Raw genomic sequence first — 9,742 nt, forward strand, 5'->3', positions numbered from 1 at the left:
GTTTGGGTAGTTGAAATTCAGTATAAATATGTACTCTAATGTTCCTTAGGCTTTAGAGGACATATATATAAAGTTTAGAGTAAAACTAGCCATTTTATGCCTATTAGAGTTAGACTGCTATATAAACCACTCGATCTAAGTCAAGAACCGATTAACGGGGCACTAGTCGTCAGATAGAAAAACTGACCGTTGAAGCCTCTAAAAAGCCTAACTAGTCAACTGCCCATTTAGGTCGATTGAACGGTCCAAGCTTTAGCCTAGGTCGGTCGACTTGTCACTAAGGGACAATCAACTACTTGGGAATTCTGCCTAGGTTAGTTGACTGCCCCCTAGCAAGGAAGCTCTGAGCAGTCTTTTCATTTTGTGTGCTTTTCCATGTTTAAATGTTGTAGTACCATGATATTTATATTCTTAGAACTATACAAGATAAAATGCATTACAATTTGAGATAAATTAGTATAAATAAACTAAATCTTCAACTTTAATAGCTTAATTCTGTCATGAACAACTTAAGCACAAAGCCATTAGTACCCAATACTTTTTTACCATCAAAATTAGATAAATGAAACCTTGAGGCTAACATAAATCACATGATAATCAATCCAAAGTTACTCATGATTAATTAGATATGATTATTAATTCATATATAATAATCTCCTGAAAAGCAATGAGAATTAATAATGAGTCTTATAAGATCCATCTGATTATGTTTCTAATAAGAGCATCTTATGTCACAACCTGCTCATTTTTTCATATTTTTTTTTATAATAATAATATCATCATAAAATCAATACCACACATCCCACATTCCAGCTCAGCAGGTCACAATCCACCTGGACCCGTGGGTACCAGGGATACATCAGAACATACAGTAGAAGCCTAAGCAGCAGAAAATGTACAATCATATACATACCATCATATCGTACATCACAACGTACCAAAGTTACTACAATCACTGTACTTCCATATATACATCCCAAAAATGAAATCTAGGGACAATTCCCACACAATCTAATTGGCCATACAAAAACTTACCCTTCGCAGAGGGCAGATAAACTACTCTAAATCAGCGGGGTTTTTCCCGCTCTCCTATCGGGGGCTCCTGAAAAGTTTGTAAAATTTTAAGGGTGAGATACCTTTCAGTAAGGAAAATAAACTCATACTAGTATGTGGCAACATGAGTATACCGTGTTCTACATATACCATACATATCATATTCAATACTGTTTATCAAATCTAGGAAAACATATGTAAATCAAAACATGGCAGAAAATACTGCATTTTCATAAACATTTCTCATCTCATATCATAATAATAATAACATAAAACAATCCTAGTAGGTTAGCTAGTTGTTGCCACGTATTACCCCCACATAACTGGGTTGTGTGGCCCGAAGGCGGGACCTGACAATGGTTGGCCGACCACTGCCAAGTCAAACAGTAGTTTGTAGGTCCGACGGGTCTACCCGGACTGGTCCGTACACCAGGGGCGATAACAGCACACTTCTTGAAAATAACCACATCGACCATCCAATCTCACACCACTCCGTACAGCGGCGTTAACACAAATATCATGATCACGAAGACCATGGACACATAGCAACGGTACCGTGCAAGTACTAGCCTAAACCAAGCCAACCAGGTTCTAATATCATATACATATACTTAAATCGTGATACATAAATATCTCATATCATTCATTTTCACATCAATCATATCATTTGCATATATATATACGTGTATAATGAAATCATTGGCCCGTACGACCGACATTGCACATTTTATCATAGCTCGGCCCGTACGCCAGCAAATCACATAGCACAGCCCGTACGTTGGCAAATCACATAATTCGGCCCGTATGCCGGTAAATCACATAGCACAACTCGTACGCTGGCAAATCACATAGCTTGGCCTGTACGCCGGCAAATCACATAGCACAGCCCATACGCTGGCAAATCTCATCCACATAGCACGGCCCGTACGTCGGCAACCATATCCACATAGCACGGCCCGTACGCCGGCAAATCATATATATATAAAAGTATCTCGGCTCGTACGTCGGTTTTCCCATCATAAAAACCCATATCATCCACATTCTCAGAAAACAGTATTTCACAACATTTTATACTCATGCCACACAAACAAATTTTCACATATTCAATCATACGATCATTTTCACAGTATTTTGCAAATATAAAACATATATATAAATATATATACATTTTTCGCAAATAAGATGCTAAGTATATATACGTACATTTTCTCAAAGCAAACTAGCTTAGTTTATCCCCTTACTTGATTCCTACAAAGCCTCTAAGAAAATCTTCCCCGTACCCGCAGGGTTCCCAACTCAACACCCTGAAAATGGAAATTCTCAATATTAAAGTTCAGTATTTTTAAGCATATAATACTTTCCTCAACTGTCAAAAACCCAAATATTAAGTAGAAAGTTTTTACCCAAAAGCATTAAAGTTTAACACCTGAGGGATTCCCTGACCAATACCCTGAAACTGAAAACCCCCAGTATTAAACTTCAGTATTTTCATGTGCACAACATTTCTTATAACTAGCGCAAGACCAAATATGGCTTAAAAAGTCTTACCTCAACTCTAAGATGATTTCCAACTAGCTTTCTCCCACGATCCGCTCCAGCAGATTTGGAGAGAAGTCCGTTAGGAGAGACGTAGTGACTTTGGATTGTCGATCTGACGTATATCTGGCCCAAAAATGATGAGAGAGAGAGAGAGAGAGAGCCAAAGGGGAGAGAGAGAGAGAGAGAGAGAGAGAGAGAGAGAGAGAGAGAGAGAGAGAGAGAGAGAGAGAGGAAAGAGTTAGCTTCTTAAAGAAGCTTAAATCCGGATTTTCATATATATAAAACAGGGGATTTCATTGACGAGCCCGTTCTTCGTCGACGAGTCCTTCACAAATTTCATCGACGAAATCCACTCCTCGTCGACGAAATTCAGTAAGCTCAAAAACCTCTCTCGGTATTTTCTCGTCGACGAGCCCCCTGTGTTCGTCGAAGAATTCTCCTAAGCCTTCGTCGACTAAACCCTGTGTTCGTCGACGAAGCTTGGCAGCTTCCCTACTTTCCTAACTTCCATTTCCATTTTCTTTTATTGTTTAAAGACCATTTTTATTCGGGTCGTTACATCTTATCTCTCTTCTTATGGGTGCTTCTTATGCGCTTCTTATAGATGCATCTTATGATGCTTCTTATTTGTGCATCTTTTGGTGCTACTTATGCTCGTGTCTCATGACATTTATTATATGCATGTCTCACAGTGCTTTTTTATGTGTGCACACTTTATCACTCTTCTTTATAATACTTGATATGAATGTATCTCAAAATTTTTCTCATCAATACTTCACAATATTTCAGATGTGGAGATTGTTGAAATATGGTTGGGATAAATACTAAGCACAGGGGAATAAATACAACAAGTAAATAAAAACTCAATGAGAAAATGATAAACAACAAGAACAACAACGAGATTTACGTGGTTTAGCAAAGCTTACATCCACGGAAGCAATGATACAAGAATTTCACTAAGGAAATCTCAAAGTACACAATACTCTTCTTAAAATGATCACACTCTCTCAATACACGCCCAGAATGACATATATAATAGTGTTTCAGAGGGTTTCCTCCAATTACCCAACCACCCCAACGTTCAAATTCAAAATTCAAAAAAATTGCTTGCAACCCAAGTGCACTCGTCGACGAGTACAGGGGATTCTTGGACGATCCAAAGAAGGACACTCGTCGACAAGAATAGGGCATTTGTTGATGAGCCCATTTTTCTGCTCTCAGTATCTCTAGAACTCTGAGATTTTTCTGCTCTCAGGATCTACTCGTCAACACAGGGCACTCGTCGATGAGTCCTTACTGTGCTGCCCTTTATATTTTTCTTCCTTCTTTGTTTATGAAATCCAAAGTATAAGAGTCACACCATAAACAACAATCTCCACCTTAGCGATTATACGCCCCTTAGGAGAATCGCAAAAAACATATCTAACTGCTCCACCTTGAACTTGAACAAATCGATTGGGTTTGTCTCCCTTCTATCAATTGGAGACATGAAGTAAGTCTAAGAAATGCTTGAACTTCTCATAAGTAACTGATTTCTTCAAAATATCCGTTGCATTTTTAGACGTGTGAACTTTCTCCAACATAAGTTCATCTGAAGCAATCAATTCCCGAACTCTATGGAACCTCACATCAATGTGCTTGGTTCTAGCATGGTATATCCAATTCTTCGCCAAGTAAATGACACTTTGACTATCACAATGCATCACCACTCCATCTTGTTGTAACCCTAGCTCTCTGACTAAATCGATAAGCCATAAGGCTTCCTTTGCAGCTTTAGCAACTGCCATATATTCCACCTCAGTCATAGATAACGCTACGAGATACTGTACCATGGATTTCCAACGTACCAGTCCTCCTACAAGTATAAATATATATCCCATTGTAGACCTTCTGTCATCCATGTCTCCAGCATAATCAGCATCTACAAACCCCATAACTAAAGGACAACCCTGTTACTTGTTGAAAATGATGTCATATCTCGATGTACCCTGTAAGTATCTGAGTATTCATTTGATGGTTTCCCAAAGCTACCTTCGTGGATTAGAGAGAAACTTACTTACCACACTCATCGCATGAGCTAAATCTGGTCTCAAACACACCATGGCATACATTAAACTCCCCACAGCACTAGCATAGGAGACCTTTGACATGTCCCAGATTTCCTAATCCATACTTGGGCAATCTGTAGTAGACAACTTAAAATGATTTGTTAGAGGTGTACTCACGGGTCTTACATCAGTCATGCTAAACCTCTCCAACACCTTATGCACATAACCGCCTTGAGATAGCCATAATCTCCCTGCAGTCCTATCTCGGCGAATCTCCATCCCAAGTATTTTCTTGGCTGAGCCAAGATCCTTCATGTCAAATTCCTTATACAACAGGTCCTTTAACTGAGGTATTTAACTAATTCACCTCAGTTAAATCTTTTGCAACAATCAACATATCATCGACGTACAATGACAAGAAAATAAGTGAGTCGTCATTAAGTTTGTTCACATATACGCAGCAGTCATACTTATACCTTTTGTAGCCAATCTTGATCATGTAGGAATAAAACCGTTTGTACCATTGCCTTAGAAACTGTTTTAGCCCATAAAGAGATTTCTTCAACCTACAAACTGGATTTTATTTTCCCAGTTCAATGAATCCCTCCAGCTGTACCATGTAGATTTGTTCCTCCAAGTCACCATGAAGAAACGTCGTCTTCAAATCCATTTGTTCCAAATGAAAATCATAATGAGCTACCAACCCCAACACAATTCTGATATAAGTATGTCGAACCACTAGAGAAAAGATCTCATCATAATTGTAACGGTCCGGCCCTTTATACGAACCCAAAGTGCTACTACACATACGTTAAACTTGTATTTGAAAAACATTCATAAACAACCCACCCTAAATAGGGCAAACGGGTGTATCTCATACATATATGTATTCATGTACAGAGGAAAACATAAACATTCTTACGGGATTCTATTAGATATATACCAGAGTTCTATATGTATTCTTCAGTACATAAGATCCATGCTTAAAACATAAATTGTATTACATCCCCCCTTACATTCAACCAGGTTAACAACCCAGTACTGATACAAAAACTTACGTCTACTAACAAGACTCTATGCGCCAAAGTCCCTCTAGAAGACTAGGACCAATGTCTTGTAGGACCTGAAACAAAGGTTGTAATATTGGGATGAGACACTTCTTAGTAAGGTAAAAGATATTACATCAGCACGTGACTACATAAGTTTATTTCAATTAAAAACAGTTGCACAATATCACATTCACAATACTGTACTATAAGAGATATATAAACATAATTCAGCATCATTACAAGCAAGAGTTCTTGAGGTTAGGGTAGGGTACATGCCCATACATTGTACGATCCCTCCACACGGTATTTAACCCTGTGACTTTGCCCATTTTAGTTTTTAAATCATGTATATGAAAATTTAGGACAATGGCTAGCTTTGGAACTTCACAAATATGCCTAATTACCCCGTGGCCAGGTTATGCACTGATAAACTCAGATAGGGCCCTATTGTGCAAGCACTATCAAGCATCAGATATATAGTTCAACAGCCCCACCTGGTCCATTATTTCACCAGTGGCCCCAACACTCCTGCAAGCCAACTATCTCGATACCCACACTGATTCACATGTGTGGTTGCACTGTACCTCAGTTAGCAACGGAACTGTGCCTCAAGCTATTTAAAACTTTAAATAACCTGGAGTGTCTTTCAACTCCTTCAGAGTGTCTTTCAACTCCTTTAGTAACAAGTTGTGGTCCCAATTTATCATATATATAATTTACGATGAAAACATAACAACCTATACAATTCTAGTAATTTCACAATCGTAATCATGCATTCTTTCTTTCTTTCAATCAGTGGTGTTAACCGGCACAAACACTCTCGGTTCAACCCTTTTTATATATAAAGTTTAGTGATTAACCCACACCTGTTTTCTACATTTTCAGATAACAAAATGGAACTTCAGCTCTCATAGTTCATTTACAAGTATAACAGTTCAATATATTCCACTTCATATCATATGTCACGCTTGTTTCGTCAAAATCTGCTATAAACAGTGTATAACTAGAAAAATACCATACCATTTGGAGCGCAAACATGGGTATCAAGTAGCTCCTACTTTAGTTTTAAAACAAATAAAGTAGTTTTGGAAAGTTTGGAGTTCATATGTCAAAACATCATTTTTCCCAAAAACTATAAAATCATAAAATCGTAAGCAACAACATTTATACCCTGTAAAATTTTGCGAATAAGTAGTCAAAACGTGCAAAAAGACACAAGCTAACTTTCTAGTGGTTTAGTTTTCTAAAAATACTGATGTAAACAAATCCCCTTACCTTAATCCCAAAAACCAAAACACGAACGAATCGATTCAAAACAATGACACGGGATTCCCGAAACCTAAAAATCAAAGAACAATGCTTCACTATAATCTTGACTACTACATATCTACCAAACCAAAAACGAAATTGGATCCTTACCTCGATTTTAGGGAAAAACCTGAAAATCCTCAGATCGAAAATTTGATTCACTATAACTGTAGAGATTCTCCTCTTAATCCACGTAGTGACTTTGGATTGTTGATTCCAACAACAGATGACACAAAATCTTAGAGAGAGAGAGAGAGAGAGAGAGAGAGAGAGAGAGAGAGAGAGAGAATGGAGATAACTTAGCATGGAAGCAATGAATATTCTATTTATAACTAGGTTGGCCTGGCCAGCCTTGTTGACAAGTTGAAGTTCTCATTGACGAATCGAAGAAGGTCACTCGCGACCGAGAAAGTGACCTCATTGACGAGCCTGAGATTTCAGAATCTCTAAAAATCCTTTGGTATCTTCTCGTCGACGGGCCTTTGTGTCTCGTTGCCGAGTCATAGAAGAGACTTCGTCGACGAGAAATGGAGCCTCGTCGACGAGCTCCGCTATTTCATCCTTTTTAATTTCCCTTCTCTTTTCTTTATTTTATTTTCCGAATTTGGGTCCCTACAATCTCCCCTCCTTAAAAGAATTTCGTCCCCGAAATTTACGAACTGATACCAAGCATACTCTACCCTATGTCAAAGACCTACAGAAGAGTCGGTAGCTACCCACAAGCAGCTTCGGCCCAAATTTATTATCTACCCTCACTTGTGGTGAAGGAATACCATGGTTACAACATGATGTTTTGGAAGATTACATACACATACTAAACTCTCCCGAAGACCATATTATTTAGCTTGAACAACTTATACTACTATACATACTTACGTACTATTAGAAAATAACTGCGGGTGCTTCTGGAGTATCCTTGACTTCAGTTCCTATGAAGCTTCCTCCACTGCATGGTTAAGCCATAATACCTTCACTAGCAGTATCTCCTTAGTTCGTAACTACTGAACTTTTCGATCTAATACATGTACGGGTACATCCTCATATTATAAGGCATCACTGATCTCTAAAGGTTCATAACTCAGCACGTGTGAAGGATTCGACACGTACTTCCTCAGCAACGACATGTGGAACACGTCATGAACTCTAAATAAAGCTGGGGTTAAAGCCAATTGATAAGTTACCAAACGTATCCTTTCTAGAATCTCGAAAGGCCCAATATAACGAGAACTTAGCTTTCCCTTCTTTTCGAACCTCATCACCCCTTTAATCGGATCGATCTTTAGAAACGCCATATCTTCTACCTTAAACTCCAGCTCTCATCAACAAGTATCAGCATAACTCTTCTACTGACTCTAAGCTGTCCTGATTCTCTCATTGATCAACTCAACCTTTGTAGAGGTCTGCTGAATCAGTTCTGAACCCAGTATCTGGCGCTCGTCTACCTGATCCCAGTACAACAGAGATCGACACCAACGACCATACAATGCCTCATAAGGTGTCATCTCAATGTTGGCCTGGTAATACGTGAACTTAACAAGCGGTTGATGCCATATCTAGTTGTCACCAAAATCTAGTACACATGCTCGCAGCATATCCTCCAACGTCTAAATAGTCCTCTCAATCTATCCATCCGTTTGCGGGTGAAAAGATGTGCTGAACGTCAGTTATGATCCCAAGGCATCCTATAAAATCTTCCAAAAACGAGATGAAAAACGTGGATCTCGATATGAAACAATAGAAACAGGGACACCATGGAGTCGTATTATCTCCTGCACGTACAACTCTACCAACCTATTCAAGGAATAACGGACTCTGATAGGAATGAAATGTGCAGTCTTTGTTTGTCGATCAACTACAACCCATATGACATTTGGTCCATGCACCGTTGCAAATAACCCCGTCACAAAATCCATCGAGATGTGCTCCCACTTCCACTTGGGGATTTCAAGTGGCTGAAGTGGCCCTACTGGTCTCTAGTGCTCTACTTTGACCTACTGACATGTTAGGCACTGCTCTACGAAATGAGCGATCTCTCTTTTCATGTTGAACCACCAAAAAGATTCCCTTAGATTCCGGTACATCTTCGTATTGCCAGGATGTACGGTGTAGAGTGAACGGTGTGCCTCCTCCAGAATAACCTGTTTAATCCTGGCGTCATCTAGTACACATACTCTGTTATGGAATCTCAAAATCTCATCACTAGAGATACTGAAATCCGGCTTTACACCACTCTGGACTTTTTCCATAATCTCAATAAGCTTTGGATCCTCCTTCTGCGCTGCTCGGATCCTCTTCTGCAAGGTCGGATGTACCACCAAACTAGCAAGAATGGCCTGATGATTTCCTTCCACTACCTCCAAGCCCAACCTTTCCAAGTCCATACAGATCTGATGCTAAACTTCCACTATAAAGACTGATGCATCCATAGACTTCTGACTCAAAGCATCAGCTACCACATTTGCTTTTCCTGGGTGGTAGCTAATAGTACAGTCATAGTCCTTTATCAACTCAAGCCATCTACTATGCCTCATGTTCAGCTCTTTTTAGGTGAAAATGTACTTAAGACTTTTGTGATCAGTAAAAATCTCGGACCTTTCACCATACAGGTAGTGCCTCCAGATTTTCAATGCAAACACTACAGCTTCCAAATCTATATCATGTGTTGGGTAGTTCTTCTTGTGCTTTTTGAGTTGATAAGAAGCATAAACAACCACCCTGCCTTACTGCATTAGAACACAATCAAGA

This window comes from Malania oleifera, chromosome 2 (assembly GCF_029873635.1).
Source record: "Malania oleifera isolate guangnan ecotype guangnan chromosome 2, ASM2987363v1, whole genome shotgun sequence".
Lineage (NCBI taxonomy): Eukaryota > Viridiplantae > Streptophyta > Magnoliopsida > Santalales > Ximeniaceae > Malania > Malania oleifera.